This window comes from Podarcis raffonei, chromosome 12 (assembly GCF_027172205.1).
Source record: "Podarcis raffonei isolate rPodRaf1 chromosome 12, rPodRaf1.pri, whole genome shotgun sequence".
Taxonomy (NCBI): Eukaryota; Metazoa; Chordata; class Lepidosauria; order Squamata; family Lacertidae; genus Podarcis; species Podarcis raffonei.
Window position 1 is genome coordinate 46,465,444 of NC_070613.1, and position 17,658 is coordinate 46,483,101.

The window sequence follows — 17,658 nt, forward strand, 5'->3', positions numbered from 1 at the left end:
TTGTGCCCTCAACAGGTTTCGTACTACAACTCCCATCAACTGTAATCCAAAGTATCTGGGAGGTGCAAGGCTGCTGAAGCCTAGCTTAAAGGTTCATACTTTTCAGAAAAACAAATAAAGTCATTGGGGTGTTCACATGCTACATTCAGTGAGTGTACAGTCTGTGTACCTGCATACCCAACAGTTCAGCTGTACACTTTTTCAGTGTACAGCTATGCACACAATAGTTGAGTTCTACACAACTATGAACAAGCACACCCTCTTTCACACAAGCACTTGCACGTGTACAGACAGCTTGTCCCTGTGTCCAGCGTAATGTGTGAACACACCTATTCGTGGAAATAAAACAGCATGCAGATGGGTAGAATTTCTTCATTAATAGACAGCAAAGGAGATGAGCTTAGGCAAAATTTTATCATCTGAACATTTGGGATACATAAAAGATGCAGGATTGATCGCTGATTTGCACATGCAAATCAGATGTTTCATTCCTTGCCAACCTGCAGATGAACATGCGAACAGTGAAAGGCTTTATGATGTAAATTCAGCAAAAAGTAAGTCAGAATAAGCAATTCTCATAGAAAGTGATGGCACAGGACTCAGTTGAAACAAAACAAGACCCAACAATTTGCAAATGGGCTCAAGGTGGGACTTGGGATGGGAACATGGGATGGCTGCCAAAAATGGCAGCCTCATTTTCAGTTCTTCATCTTCTCCCCTGTAGTACAGTATGTAGTAATGGGAGCATGTGACATGTCGCAAGTAGGACTTTCTCCTGCCTCCCACCGCATTACACATCACCATCTGCTTCTGGGAGGGAAAAGCAAATTACTCTAGATGCCAGAACAAAGAGGGAAGTAGTCAGGGAAGCTCAGGAGAGAGAGTCCTTCTCTGCCCCCATACACCCCAGCTGCCTCAGGGCATCTGTCTCCCAGCTCCACCCAGTATGACGGCCGAGACCCTGCCTGCCTGCGCATTGTCTCGCCAGAGTGGTGCATGCTCTGCTTATCTCCTGCTTGGACTACTGCAGTGCACTTCTGTGTGGGGCCACCTTTGAAGGTGACTCGGAAATGACAACTAATCCAGAATGTGGCAGCCAGAATGGTGACCGGGAGCAGCCGCTGAGACCATATAACATCTGCGTTGGCTCCCAGTATGTGTCAAACAGATGGATAACTACATGCCTTTTGGAGGATATATGAAGGCAGCCCTGTACAGGGAAGTTTCTAGTGGTTGAGGTTTTGTTGTGTTTTTAATATTTTGTTGGGAGATGCCCAAAGGGGGTCACCCAGTCAGATGGGTGGCATATAAATAATAAAATGATTATTATTCTGAGAAGACTAAAGCTGAATTTCTTTGAACTGGAACTTAACTTATATTATAATTTTTATTGTTAATGTCTGCAATGTCGCTTTTATTGTCTGTTTTATTATTCAATCAAATAAAACAAAACGATATAACAAACCATAGTTAAGCAAGCCATGGTTTATAAGCCAACAACAACAAAAAAGAAAAAAAAGAAGGACATTCTTGTTGAGTGTTCCTGGTGTCACGTTTCTGTTCCTCATCAACGTCTCATTCCACCCTTAGTCGTGACCTGCTGGATTCTGCCTACTGTGCTTGAGGAAGGAAGATCAGAGAGCTCTCACTCTGCGAATCACGTCTGCAAATGCTGTGAAGGTGGAGGTGGAATCAAATCATAACAACTCTCCATGATCTGAGGCCTCTCAAGAAAGCACCACTCAAACTCAACGACAGTAGCTTTTCACAAGCTTTAGATTCTGACCGAAGAATTGATTGAAGGTCGAAGCAGAAATATGGTCTTAGCAGACTTTAGGATTTCATGACTGACAGCACAACCCTACTCAGAAGTAAGTTGCACTATATTCAAGCCATCTCATTTCCTAGCAAGTGTCCACTGCCATATAAGAACCTATAGAACTTGTGACCAGGATACTGTTGGGATACTGCCAGGGAGACAAAGTCCATCATGGCCCCCAAGCCGGCTGCCGGACGTTCCATCGATCTCCCGTAGTCACGCAGTATCAGCAATTAGTGACACGAGCTCTAGAAGATAGCTTGCCACATTCCAGGGCTGGTGCACACTCTTATCAGCAGATAATGCACAGCAGAAGTTGCACGCAGGAGAGCATATTTACTAGTTTATTCAGCGTTGGTCAGAACAAAGAAAAAACATGACCGCCTGCTTCAGCTTTCAGGCACGAAGAAGGAAACGAAAGCAAAGACACAACAGAAACCTCCTGTGAAACAGGAAATACGCAGGCTGTGACACAAATATCCTGCTCCCTTTTAAGGTGGAACGGAAATATCCTAACAGATACAGCATATCATCTACCCAGTAGGCCACTACCATCATTGGAAGATGCCCTGTCACCTTGTAATATTATGGAAACGGTCCTTCTCTGTAGTGTCACCAAAACCCTGGAATACCATCGCTCATGCCATTTTGAATGTGCCATGTTTCAGACACCTTTTAGAAGTGTATTTCTTTGCTCTCTGATCATCAATTATTTCCAGATTGTGCTACTCAGTAATGAGAGCCAGTATTTCACTATGTTTTGAAACTATGTATCTCTTAGATGACATGCACATTCCTGAAATGTTCCATTTTGTTTTGTTTTGAGAATCTGTTTGAACCATTTTTAATCTTAAAAAATATTTTAATATAGACATTTATAAAAAGCATAAACATAAACATAAATATATATTTTAGCTTTGCAGATTTGTGATTGTATACTCTCTTGTATGCCTTTTGGAGATTATTTCTGTGAAGCAAGACACACATATTTGAAAGAAATTATGTGCATTAAAAATCATTAAATGGACATTCCTAAATATTGATTAAATCTGAGAAGCCTAAGAGAGAAAACCCTGAATGTGGCTGCGGAGTGCTATTTTTAGGACTAATGGAAATTAACAAGATGTAACTTTCCAGGCAGCAATAACTTATATGAGATTCCAACAGAAGCACAAAGCAATTTACACTTCACTTGGTAGCTCATGAGTAAGTTTGGCTTTTTATTATTAACTCTGCTTTCACACCACTTCATCTCCATTCCACAAATGGTCAGAAAGGTCACCATGCTTTAGAGCTATTGCTTTCACATTGACTGACGTTTGAGAATAGTGATGAGTAGCTCATGGGACGTGGGTGGCGCTGTGGGTTAAACCACAGAGCCTAGGACTTGCCGATCAGAAGGTTGGCGGTTCGAATCCCCGTGACGGGGTGAGCTCCGGTTGCTCGGTCCCTGCTCCTGCCAACCTAGCAGTTCAAAAGCACTTCAAAGTGCAAGTAGATAAATAGGTACCGCTCCGGCGGGAAGGTAAACGGCGTTTCCGTGCGCTGCTCTGGTTCGCCAGAAATGGCTTAGTCATGCTGGCCACATGACCCAGAAGCTGTACGCCGGCTCCTTCGGCCAGTAAAGCGAGATGAGCACCGCAACCCCAGAGTCGGTCACGACTGGACCTAATGGTCAGGGCTCCCTTTACCTTTACCTTAGCTCATGTGAAGTTCTTTTTTTCAGCATAGTGTTGGAATGTCCCAGGATTCGTGCACTAACCTAATTGTTTCAAATCCCTGCTTTGCTCCAGGGGTGAGTTATTTAGGCTGCAATCCTAGACCTCTGCCTTGTAAATAAGCCCACATGACTTTTCATGCATGACAAACTACGCCTGCTGAGCTTGGCATGGTGCAAGCACAGCAGCAGAGTCCATCTGGCACTCCCATTGCTGTGTTTGCCCAGCGCCAGCTTCTGGCACCTTGCCCTCCTCCTCTCAGTAAGCACAGCAACACAGCAGATGGGAGGCCAGTTGCCCTGAAGCTCTCTCCATGCAGCCACCCATCCCCAATGACTAGCCACGGGATGCCCTTTCATGACACCCCAATTCAGCTGCCTCTCTCTGCTTAATAGTAGAGCTGGCCCTGTGTTGTTGTTAAATTTCTGTATCACCCTTCATCCAAAGATCCCAGGGCGGTTCACAGCAGAAAATGAGAATACAGTGGTACCTCGGGTTAAGTACTTAATTCGTTCCGGAGGTCCGTTCTTAACCTGAAGCACCACTTTAGCTAATGGGGCCTCCTGCTGCCACCGCGCCGCTGGAGCACGATTTCTCTTCTCATCCTGAAGCAAAGTTCTTAACCTGAAGCACTATTTCTGGGTTAGCAGAGTCTGTAACCTGAAGCGTATGTAACCTGAAGCGTATGTAACCTGAAGCGTATGTAACCTGAAGTACCACTGTACAAAAAATAAAATAAAAACAAAACAAAAACAAACCACCACCCCCACACTTAAATTTGGGATATTATCATCTATTTTATTCTCAAGTTACCATATCACTACTTTGCTTCATATATATTTGTTCTTATAGAACAAGATACTACTACAGCATTTAAGAAATAGCCCTGCATAATTTCTAGAGCTTTCTCTTACACACACACACTCCTCTGCAGTCCGATCATTTTTCTTCCGCTGAGAAGGCCTTTACATTCTCTGAGCTACTGCTTTAACTAATCATTAGGTACTTGATATTCTTGAGTGAGGTGCCTTTCAAGTGCATTCAAATGCACTTCTTCAGAGAGGTCCAGAATTTTGAGGTTGATCCAGCTGCTGTAAGAAGTGTGACTCTCCATTAAAATATGAAATGAACAGAAGACTTTTTTTTAGGTCATTCAGTTTGACTGGGAAGGAAATACATGAAGTAGAATAAATGAGCTATTTGAATTCTATGCTTCATTTTCCCCATAATTCAGTTCATGTACTTCTCTTCTTTTAGTTTTGATGATATGCCAATACCCTGCCCACACTAGTTCTGTCTATTTATTTATCTATCTGCATACACACACACACATATGTATTATGAAAAGTTGTTCATTATACATTTCAAAATCTCTTAAGATAGCATAGCTAAATTTTGCATTCCTGACATCAAGGAGTAGGTTTCTACCGACGTTTGGACACATTTGGACACCATTTTGAATCAAGATGACAGGCTGAACCTTTCATAATTGTACTGATTTGAACCACTAATTTCAAGACTGCACTAGTTTTTCAGTTTACCAGCACACCCATGAAGAAGACTCATGACTCAACTTACTACAGTGGTACCTCAGGTTAAGTACTTAATTCGTTCCGGAGGTCCGTACTTAACCTGAAACTGTTCTTGACCTGAAGCACCACTTTAGCTAATGGGGCCTCCTGCTGCCGCCGCGCCGTCGGAGCACAATTTATGTTCTCAGCCTGAAGCAAAGTTCTTAACTGGAGGTAATATTTCTGGGTTAGCGGAGTCTGTAACCTGAAGTGTATGTAAAAAAAGGTGTATGTAACCCGAGGTACCACTGTATTATTATTATTATTATTATTATTAGTTTGACCAAACTGTGGGGAGCAGTGGAAGACAGGAGTGCCTGGTGTGCTCTGGTCCATGGGGTCACCAAGAGTCGGACATGACTAAACAACAACAAAAAATATTATTATTATTAGAATTTATATACCACCCTATACCTGGAGGTCTCAGGGCAGTTCACAGAACAAAATCAAAATATAAAACCACAAAATATATAATCAAAATAAAAACAAATAAACTTACATGGTTTAAATGGTTATATTTGTTACATATAACAATTTAGAAGATCTGCCACAAATCAAATAAATCTAATCATAGGAGTCCAGGCAGGTGAGGTTGTCATAAAAAGGGATTAAATCCCTTTCCACTGGACATGTTAACAGCTGCAGCCTGTGGCCATACAGAAAAGGACTCTTCCTCTTTGCTGTGTGAACTTGGGTTATGTGGATCTGACAGGCGCACCCTGGCGCCACTGTCCAGCATTCGCCAAGGTGCACATACCAAGTCTAAAGGGCACCCCCAAGGACCACCTTCTACACACCAGTGAAAATGGCAAAGATGTTATTTTATTAGAGTGGGAAACCAAAGATGAAGAGGTTAAATCAGTTATGATTAAATGGGCTCAGGATGTGGGACACAACATTCAACTGGAAAGTTGGGGGAAATTGTGGAATGTTGACATAAAATTCACAGATTGCATACTATTAAGAGAGAATTACATGAAAATGATGTATAGATGGTATATCACACCTTTTAGCTTCAGCCAAATTTTTGCCTTCAGAGAAACAAAAATGAAGTTGAACCGTCTTTGGACTCTTGCATTCTCACCATATTTACATCTTACGAGCAAACGCTGCAAGATTTACATTCTTTCAAGCCTCCTTACTTTGGATGTTCCTTGGTCCCAATGGTCCCAATGAAACCAACATTGGTGCAATTTAGAACTTAACTACTTATAATTATATTAACATTGTAATAATTATTGTTATAACATAAACACTGCTGAATGAAGGGGTTGTTCACCTTACTGAGGATCCAGAAAGTGATCTGTTCAGAATGCAAAATGAGATTCTTCAATTACTTTTTTTTAAAAGGTGTTTGTGATTGGAAATGCCTTTAAGGTAGACAAACAACAGTCAATATTAAGCAGGGGTGGCATCGTTAAATAGTATATTATTTTTTTGAAGCTATGTTTACTCACAGCAATCAAGACTGCTAAATTCTGAGAAGTCACATTCTGAAGAATGATTTCAGCTTCATTCACTTAAGAAATTTTAACACTTAACAATCAAGTTGAAGGAAAGAAGTGATTTTTTTTAAATAAAAAAATCCAAACAGTAACTTGTAAACAGGTTTGTCTAGCAGAAAATTGAAGAGAACAAACAATGGATTTATTTTTTTTAAATGATGCCCTCACATCATAACTGCAGATGCCTGGAAATAAATAACTTTAATTTTATTTGAATATGGTAATGCTGTTACTATGAAGATCATTATCTGATCTTCTTACATCGGTGTGTTAACCTCATTACATCGTTCCTGTAATTTGCCACTTAATGAATTGCCTATAAATAGCAATCCAATAAGGCATTTGATGCTGCTAAAGATCTCCTAATGTATACGCTTGGGTAAGCAAAGCATGATTAATACTCATGCTCAGAGATGGGTTTATGAATCATATCAATTGATACAGATCCAGTGCAGCTGTCAGTTTAAGAAATCTGTCTGCTAATGACATGCTCTTAATGAAAGATTTATTAATTCACTTTCAATGGTATAATGCAAATGGCAAATCAATTATATCACTGAGGCATTAAAAAGATAGGGGACCCAATAGGGTTCCCTTTGAGTCTCTCTGCCATAAGTGAAAGTTTTGAGATGAAGCCTGCACTTCTGCATGTTGAGGTCCCATTGGATCAGATTCCATACCCAGTTACGCATTTTGTTCTGTATTTGAAATATACTCGGAGTCAAGAGTGGATTCCATGCTCTTTATTCAGCTCATAGTGGTGAGGAGGAATGGAAGTTCCCCCACAATATCTGCTTTATATACATTATTTACACAATGGGCTGCATGTGATTGGCTAATTCTGGGATTCTCCGGTAGGCCAATCAGGTTGTGGATTCACTTCCACCTGGAGCTGGATTGGGCGGACCAATCGTACTGCTGCATTGTTCTAGGACCAACCAGACTGCCACATTTTGGATCCTATTCAACTCAGTACATAACAGTATTTTAGCCACTATCCTTAGCATCTGCAACACTGCTGCTATCTCTACATTGTTATCGGAACATAAGAAGGGTGATCAGGCCAAAGACTCTTCCCAGTTTAACATCCAACAGATACCAGTAGGAAGGCCACAAGCAGGACATGACTGTAGACATAACCTTTGGTATTCAGAGACATAGGTCTATATATAGCCATCCTAGCTAGTTGCTTCCCCTTGATCTGCCCCATAGGAGAACTGTGATGTTAGCCATTCTTGCCTGCTACGACCAGTCCAAATAGAAACATGAGTGGGTTGAACACTGCTTACAAACCCTCAATCTGTTCCCACTCCAAGGCCATGCCATCTGGCCCCCAATGCCTGGCACATTTATCACTCCCATCTCTCCTCTCCTCTCCATATGCATACAGTTCAGTTAAATCACAAGTAGACAACAAGGTGCCCTCCACATGTTGTTGGACTACAATTCCCAGCATCCACAACTATTGGCCATGCTGGCTAGGGCTGATGGGAGTTGAAGTCCCAACAACATCTTGAGAGGACTACATTGGCTACCCCTTAGTTAGGTACACATGAATTGCCAGGTGGCAATCAAAGAGGGTTTTGGTTTGGTGGCCAATTTTCTTCTCGTAGTATTATAAATTATGCCATGCATTCCATAAAGTAGACCTTAAGTGTTCATAATAATAAAACTCTTGGCCACATTTTCTTCATTCCCCACAATATCATATAGAACATCGTTTGGCACCTTAAATAGTGCATATTTACTTAGCTTTCATTGTTCGGGGCACAAGGAGTGGGGTTCAATTTAAATGAAACTTAAGAAAAGTCAAGTATTCCACTCCACTCGGCTGAAATGACAGTCAGAACTGGGCTGCCCAGATCCATCTGGCACCTTTGAAATTGCTCAACTCAACACAATCTAGTGATATTTTCAAATACAGAAGGGTTTATACTTGAAGAGAAAACTCCTTAATAGCTTAGGTCAAACACTCAGCCTTTAATATCTTGGGAACTGGCAGCTGCCTCGAGAGAGCCAATCCATCAAAGGAGGAGCAGCAAAAAGCCAAAAACATAGATGAGAGTGTGCAGGAAAGTATTCCATATTTTTAGAACCTATTGCTTGGCTTTTTAAAACTTATTTTTCAGGGGCAATATCAAACAATATTTTTCAGTAAGTGTTGGCTGGATAGAAAATGATTTGTTAAGGATAACTTTATTGGCCAAAGCCCCTCCAACATTACTTTGTAACTGGTCTTAAGAATTATGGGTTGTATCCAATGCTAGTCCTATTCAGAGTATGGCTTATTCATTTCAATAGGTCTACTCTAAGTATAATGTAGTTGGATACAACCCATTGATGGGATCAGGGACCCTTTTGCTTGCAAAGCTCTACTGCTGAGTTGCAAAACTCTGAAGGGCACCAGGTTGAGGGAGGCTGGTGTAGATGAAGCAGTGATCTGTCTCCATATAACAGCAGCTTAAACAATTTCAGGTGCATGTTCAGTGAGAAACAATAACCCTTTCTTAAAAAATAAAGGCATATCTCAGCTATGAACTAGATATGCACCTAGCCATTCTTTAAATCACATGTTTGCATAACATTTGATGTACACTGAACATGTACATAACTGAAGCAGCCCTTAATCTGGGCCTTCTGTGCTGTGGCATGGAAAGCTTATGAGAACTGTTGAGTGCTGGAAAACGAACATGGAGATGAAAGTCCTACCTTTAAGCTTTCAAGCTAAGATTCAGAGTACGATCCAGAACTGAATATAATGCAAAAAGAAGAGGAGTGAACAGAACATCTTTTCTAACGCCAAAAAGCCTCTGCTGGTTGGTTTTTTTACTCTCCGACCCCACAGTACATTTTAAAAAAGAATCTAGTCATACAAAAAAAGGTACAATGAAGCAAAATCATCTTGATCATTGAGGACTCCTGAAAAGAAGAGGATAATGCGAAGGGAGAAAGGTCTTCATTTTAAAATAGCAGTGCAGTTTGCATTAATTCAGTCCGTTTGAACTCAATCTGTTTGAATCTCTTCCATTCAAATTCTGCACAGAGGACGTGGACATGAACACAAAAAAAGCTGTGGCCTGCAGCACCCTCAGGCAGTATTGGTCAATGATCAAGGGTCCCGACAGGACTGGGATTGTCTCCTGCAGCAATCCTGTTGAATATCATCCTTCCTTTCTATTCCCAGGAAGGAACATGAAAGTTTATCTCCCAGTGCAAACAGCACTTTCAGGATTGCACCAAGGCATTAAAAAGCCCCCTCCCCATGCACTCAGGCCCCTCATCCCTGCAATTTTAAATTGTTTTAACTAATCCAAAGCATGTTAATTGCACCCACCTAATGCAGGAGTCTAGTGATGTATGGAAGTGAGAGCTGGACCATAAAGAAGGCTGATTGCCGAAGAATTGATGCTTTTGAATTAGGGTGCTGGAGGAGACTCTTGAGAGTCCCATGGACTGCAAGAAGATCAAACCTATCCATTCTGAAGGAAATCAGCCCTGAGTGCTCATTGGAAGGACAGATCGTGAAGCTGAGGCTCCAATACTTTGGCCACCTCATGAGAAGAGAAGACGCCCTGGAAAAGACCCTGATGTTGGGAAAGATGGAGGGCACAAGGAGAAGGGGACGACAGAGGATGAGATGGTTGGATAGTGTTCTCGAAGCTACCAGCATGAGTTTGACCAAACTGTGGAAGGCAGTGGAAGACAGGAGGGCCTGGCGTGCTCTGGTCCATGGGGTCACGAAGAGTTGGACATGACTAAATGACTAAACAACAACAACAACAATGCAGGAGTCAACAACACAGTGCCTGCAGGCACTCGTGCACTTTCCCTGGTGCCCACAGGGACGTCTCCTCTTGCTGAAATTAGCTCCAAATAATCCTTCTATCACAGCCAACAGAACAGGTTCTGGCATGTGCTTAGTGGCAGGGGTGCTCATGACAGTTCCTCCAGTTTGCAAATGTGCCCACCTGTTATGTAGTAAGCTTGGATCCTAGAACAATAGGCAAGTAGTATCCTAGAATGCAACAACTGATTGGCTTGCAGGAGAAGACCAGTCAGGCTCCAGGAGGAAGTTAACCAGCCTATTAGGCTGGTAGGATCGTAGAATGCAACAACTGATTGGCCTGCAGGCTCCAGGAGGGAAGCAGAATCAGCCAATCAGACGGGACTCATTGTGTAAATAATGTATATAAAAGCCTGAGGTTTGGGGGGCAATTAAATCACTGTTTTACAAGCTGCAATAAAGAGCATGAAATCACTCCAAGACTCCGAGTATATTTCACCACCAGACCCAAAAGTTTGACAGCCCCTGACAATGAATGTAGCGTGTGGTTTAGGATGGCCTGAGCTTTACAACTAATAAAACTTCTGCAGCTTACTTGGTGTTGTGGATTACACCATTGGCTATGGATCTTCATATAAGTGACCCCAAACACCCACTTAAAATGAGCATGGGGCCCATCCAATGGAGCATGAAAAGCTTGGCCAATATTTTGTTATCTTCTCCCCCTATAGAATCACAGAATTGTAGAGTTGCAAGAGACCCAAAGGACCATCTAGTCGAGGGGTGAGCAAACTTTTTCAGCAGGGGGCCAGTCCACTGTCCCTCAGTCCTTGTGGGGGGCCGGACTATATTTTGAAAAAATATGAATGAATTCCTATGCCCCACCAATAACCCAGAGATGCATTTTAAATAAAAGGACACATTCTACTCATGTAAAAACACGCTGATTCCCAGACTGTGCGCAGGCCGGATTGAGAAGGCGACTGGGCTACATCCGGCCCCTGGGCCTTAGTTTGCCTACCCATGGGTTAGAGCTGGGGTCAGCAAACTTACCGCGCCTCGGGCCGGTGTCTCCAGTGCCGATCGTGCGGCAGGCCAGAGGGCGGGGGAGTGCGTGCCCATATGCGTGCGCACACGCTATTTCCGGCGCACTTCCTGGTCAGAGGAGCACCGGAAATAGCTTGTGTGCATGTGCACAGGCCTCCTCCGACCCGGATGTGCACTGGAAATAACGCTTGCGCATGTGCAAATAACGCTTGCGCATGCGCACAAGCTATTTCTGGTGCTCCTCCGACCCGGAAGTGGGCAGCCGCGCAGTGCAATGCCGGTAAGAGCAGGTGGCAGCAGTGGGTGGCGGGGGTCACTGCGAGCCGGATAAACGAGTCCCTCAGGCCTTATCCAGCCTGCAGGCCTTAGTTTGGGGTCCCCTGATCTAGTCCAAACCCCTGCAAAGCAAGAATCTCAGCTAAAGAATCCATGACAGATAGCCATCCCACTTCTATTGAGCCCACCTCCTAGATAGGTAGTCCATTCCACTGTCCAACATCACTTACCCTCAGAAAAGTTCTTCCTAAAGTCCTTCCTATTTCTATTCATTCATATAATTAACTCCCCAGCAGCCTTTTCTCCTAAGAATTTAAACAGGGAGAGAGGCATCACTGTCTTGGCACCTTGATCCCAATGACAATATCATTTGGCACCATCTAGGGTCATTTACTGCTGGCTGCGAGAAATGGCATTATTTTACACCGTGACATTACCTGAAATAAGAAGAAGAGACTAATGCGCTGGCCTGACTGGAAAAGAACAAAGGTGTTTGGAAGAATGACACAAGTGGGCAGAACCTTTCCTGATCAAATCTGTGCAGCGCATTGTTCAGTTCAGGATCTTTTTGCCAGTCATCCTGAATAAAATAAAATAAAAAAAACCCAGGGAATGACAGAATAATTAACACAGACAAAACTGTGCTATCTGCTTTCAAACTCAGAGAAGCCTAACACAAAAGATCGCATCAGCGACATCAAATTTCTAATGCAACGGAGGGAAATGCAATAAACGTCCAACCCCCCCCCCCAAAAAAAACACACATTTGGACTTCAAACAATCTTTTTCATTCCCTGCAAATCCAATCCCTTTACACTTGTTATTAATAAGAGAGAACCACGGTTTCTAACAGCTCCTTTCTATTATTTCTTCATAGGATAGTCACTCCCTCTCATCAGTCCGAATCAGATAATGCTGCTGAGGAGATTAGGGAGACGTTATCCACACGAAAGTGAAAAACAAGGATGAGCAAAAATAAAAGTAATGAAACTGTTAAATCTGTTTGTTACTTTTGACCTAACGCTTTTGAGAGCAGGCATTGAGAAAGGTACGCTATCAGGTGTTTGGAACAATCTCAGAAAGATGTCGCAATTTAGTGGTAAGAATACACGGATGCCCAAAGGGCAAACAAGGACAACTGAATAATAGCAGCCTTAATCTCAGATAGGTTTAAGGCAGGCTTCCTCAAACTCGGTCCTCCTGATGTTTTGAGACTATGATTCCCATCATCCCTGACCACTGGCCCTGCTAGCTAGGGATCATGGGAGTTGTAGGCCAAAAACATCTGGAGGGCCGAGTTTGAGGAAGCCTGCCTTAAGGTCTCCATCTAGACTTACAGGTGTCTGCAGTGGTGCTAAGAAGAATTTCCTGGTCCCCAGAAGGAGGCAGCCTACTCTATTTAAGGAGCAGCGTCATGTTGCAGTGACTGATCTCCATTTTCCTTGTTTTCCTTTGAAATTCATTTTGAACAACTAGAACTCCACATTGTTAGCTTTGCAAGAGCTTTTATTAACCACTCCTTGTAATTATCAGTCAACCAACCAACCAACCAACCAATCACCTTCCACACAGGCCTCAAAGCAATGCACAAAATACAGGCAGTTGAAAACAACACAGAAAATAAAATCAGATGAATATGAAAACAATATAAAGTAGACACCAATGGCATCTGGAAAAGTTTGTTGGAACAGAAATGTATTCAATTGTTTCCAGAAAGTGCAGGCATTTTGGCACCAAAGGCAGAAAGTTCCAACAACTGCATTTCCCTAGGAGTAAAAATACAATAAAAAGAGGTTTGCTAGCAATTTACTGCCCTTTCATGACAACAATCAAAACCTGCTGCCTGAGGCAGTCACTCCAGTCTGCCTAATGATAGGGCCAGCGCTTTGTGCTGCCCACTCACTTGCACTATTGTCGTCCATGCAACAGCACCTGGCTTTGGATGACAGTGCGACAAAAGGTGACCTTTTATTTCTATTTGTGAAAAATAGCAGCGGTATTCATTCTTCCTATTATTTTACCCCCTTCTACATGTCTTTCCATAATGCCATCCTAATTGGTCCACCTGTGGATATCAATCAAGCGCTTTTCTAACTCAGTCGAAGTCCATTACACTTGATTAAGAGAATGAGCCCCATCTAGTATGAAGACAAATGTTGACATTTATTACACCATCCCATATCCACGGTTAAGGCATATTATGTTCTCAGCGCCTTTCCATTACTATTCAAATGGATTTTTAAAATGCTCTCTAATAGCCATATTGCAGAAAGTGCTGCACAATCATCTGGATGCCTTCAGCCACATAATCCATGGCAGGCGAAAGTTTAATGCACCCTCTGGCATGTGGGCTGTTTATCTACATTTCAAAATCAATTTAGGGAAGGAGAAGCTTGCTTCTAATCCACTTTGGGATTGGGATCAAAGTCATTTAGGCCTTTCCCATCAAAAGGCATTTTAGAAAGATTAACACCCAAAACGGTGCTTCCGTTGGCTTCAAACCATAATTTGCTGGGAAAAAATCTTTCTTCTTCTTCTTCTTCTTCAAGAAAACAGTGCCAAGAAACCATTTATGACATTTTAGGTTCTACGACACTGAAAAAGCTAAACTGTCAGAGTGCCAGGAGGGTGATGATCCTACAGCAGGGGTAGACAATGTGTTGCCCTCCAGACTTGAACCAAACAATCCTTCAAGTAGAGGGTGTCCTCAAATAGAGGTTATGGCCACCTGTGTCTTCTCCACACAGTGCTTCAGTCTTTTCGAAGGGATTACAGCTTCTATTCCAGTTAAAACATATAGAACCATTAGTTGGGAGAGAGCAACCAATGTGGCTGCATTGTTTTATACTTTATAATATGACCATATAGTCATATTACAGGTCCGTATAGTTAAAGCTATGGTTTTCCCAGTAGTGATGTATGGAAGTGAGAGCTGGACCATAAAGAAGGCTGATCGCCGAAGAATTGATGCTTTTGAATTATGGTGCTGGAGGAGACTCTTGAGAGCCCCATGGACTGCAAGAAGATCAAACCTATCCATTCTTAAGGAAATCAGCCCTGAGTGCTCACTGGAAGGACAGATCGTGAAGCTAAGGCTCCAATACTTTGGCCACCTCATGAGAAGAGAAGACTCCCTGGAAAAGATCCTGATGTTGGGAAAGATTGAGGGCACAAGGAGAAGGGGACGACAGAGGACGAGATGGTTGGACAGTGTTCTCGAAGCTACCAACATGAGTTTGACCAAACTGCGGGAGGCAGTGGAAGACAGGAGTGCCTGGTGTGCTCTGGTCCATGTTGTCACGAAGAGTTGGACATGACTAAATGACTAAACAACAAAATATGACCATGGGACATCTAGGAAGTATAAAACAATGCAAGTACGTAAGAATATGTATCATTCCCAAAATACAATATTGATTGTCCTCGAATCTTCCTGTCAAACTTGGCAACTTCTTCCTTGGAGAACCACTGGGTCAGGTAAATGTGAACTGGGTCTTCTGAGCGCAGGAAAAAATGTAGACCCTTGACAATGTGGCGGATGCCTAACTAAATGACTCAAGAGACGCCAACAACCACACTAAGTATGCGATGCTACATAACATTTATTCTGGATGTGATGAGCCTTACTAGTTCACGGAAACAGAGGTCTTTTGACATGTGCTCTGGGGATCAGAGTATCCCTCCCACCCACACTAAGTCTTCAGTAGCCCGAAAGCTCTCCTCATAACAGCTAACTGTATTCCTTCTGCTGCATCTGTCATTGGTAGCCTTAACTTTGACACCTCTATTTACAACTTCACACTTCAACACACACAAAATCACATCACGTTCCTCAGCCTGTGACATGCTATATTAGTCATTCCTTCTCCTCCTCCAACTAATTCCTACTTTATGTAGCCAAGAACCACAAAGACCAAGGGACACTTTGCATTAACAAGCTACCTGCCTCCTGGCTCAGAAGGCTCTGGGATAAGTACAACAGGGAGATACAACGCTTCTGAGCAATTTCCACAAAACTGATACGTGTGATACCGGGTGTAGGAGATGAGCAAACTTATGTTCACAGGTGACAGTTTGCAAAAAGCAGTTGGCAGATCAGAGCTGGATAAATTATCATGCTACGGGTGGTATTCAACTAAGCTTTACTCAAAGTTTGACTGACTGAATTAATGGACCTAACTTAGTCATGTTCATTAATTTCAGTGGGTATTCTGAGTAAAACCAAACATCACTCTATGTAAGGAAGAGTGTTGGAGCCTAGGACCATTTTATCAGGGTCCCTGCTATGGTGCAGTAAAATCAACCATGCATCTTACACTGATGAGAAAATTATATAAAAATGGTAATTTACAGCTCAGAGCAGCATTTTTCAACCAGGGTCTCTTAAGCATCTTCCTGGAGAGGCCCATTGAAATGTTCAGCTTCCTACCAAACACCAATAATAAATTAAGTAGCTAACAATTCTCTGCCTTGGCCCAGTATACCTGAAGGAGCATCTCCACCCCCATCATTCAGCCCAGAGGCTGAGGTCCAGCTCCGAGGGCCTTCTGGCCATTCCCTCCCTGTGAGAAGTGAAGTTACAGGGAACGCCCTCCCATCAGATGTCAAGGAAATAAACAACTATCTGACTTTTAGAAGACATCTGAAGGCAGCCCTGTTTAGGGAGGTTTTTAATGTTTGATGTTTTATTGTATTTTTAATATTCTGTTGGGAGCTGCCCAGAGTGGCCTGGGAAACCCAGCCTGATGGGTGGAGCAATAATAATAATAATAATAATAATAATTATTATTATTATTATTATTATTATTATTATTATTTTAAGATACTCCAAAGCAGCTGCTTGAGGGGGCCATCACACTCTGCCTAAGGACTGAGTGAACCCCAGGTGGCTGCCAAAATTAATATAATATAATATAATATAATATAATATAATATAATATAATATGGTATGATATAATAATATAATATAATATAATATAATATAATAATATGAAATATATAATTATAGGTTGAAACATTGCTACAGAGATTAACTTGTTTTAAAATGGGATGAACTGCATGAAAAGCAGGCCTATCAGTCACTCCAGGCTCAGAGTCAACATTCCTCTGAATTCCAGTTGTGTATGTGTGACAAGTAGGGGTCTGTGTCTGCTGCCTTCATGCCCTGATGTGCTCTCCCCAGAAAAATCTGGCTGCCCACTGTTGGAAACAGATTGCTGGACTAGATGCTAGACATGGGTGACAAAAATCTTTCATAATGGCACATCACCCATCTTTGATTTTACACTTCCTGTTGATGCTGTCATAAATTATGGTTCCTGTTTCCTCAGTGTTTTTTCTCTGCTTAGGATTCCTAGTCAGACATGTGGTCATGCAGTCACTTCCCCCCTCCCTCCCTCCCTCCCCAATTCACTGAAGGTATTTTTGGCACTTTAAAAGTAATGTCTCATGTGAATATTCAGGGATGAGTGCATAGACACCATACATTTAAAGCACATTCCCCCACCCCCATATCCAAGGCTGTTGGAATGGGTGCTGGGAATTCTAGCTCTGTGGTGGGTAAACTACAGTTCCCAGGTGTGTGTGTGTGGTGTACATTAAACATTTGGTGCATACACAGTCTAAATCTTGGTGTGATAAAAAGATGAAAATACCTCAGGCAGACCAACCTTAGGCAAAATATTTGGACCACTGACTCCAAACCTCACCACATTTCTTAGTGGAGTTATGCTCCTGCTATGCTATCATCGCTATGAGGGGCTGGGGTGTTGTTTGGGATTATTATTATTTTTGTCAGGGTCAAGGTTGGTGCCGCTGGTATTTTGTATCTTTATTTTAGATCTTGTGATTTATGTGGGAATTGTTCAGCTTGGCTGTGTATTTTTTCAATTTGTGGTTGTTGGTTTTTTTGGTATTCCCCCCCCCCTCACGCTGCAAG

The 17,658-nt window shown here is 42.4% G+C and overlaps 1 protein-coding gene across 3 annotated transcripts in view; it reads right to left on the minus strand.

Annotated features, from left to right (window-relative positions):
• Positions 1 to 17,658, minus strand: part of CPNE4 (copine 4) — a 204,957-nt gene that overhangs the window by 88,578 nt on the left and 98,721 nt on the right. The gene's annotated exons all lie outside the window — the stretch shown is intronic.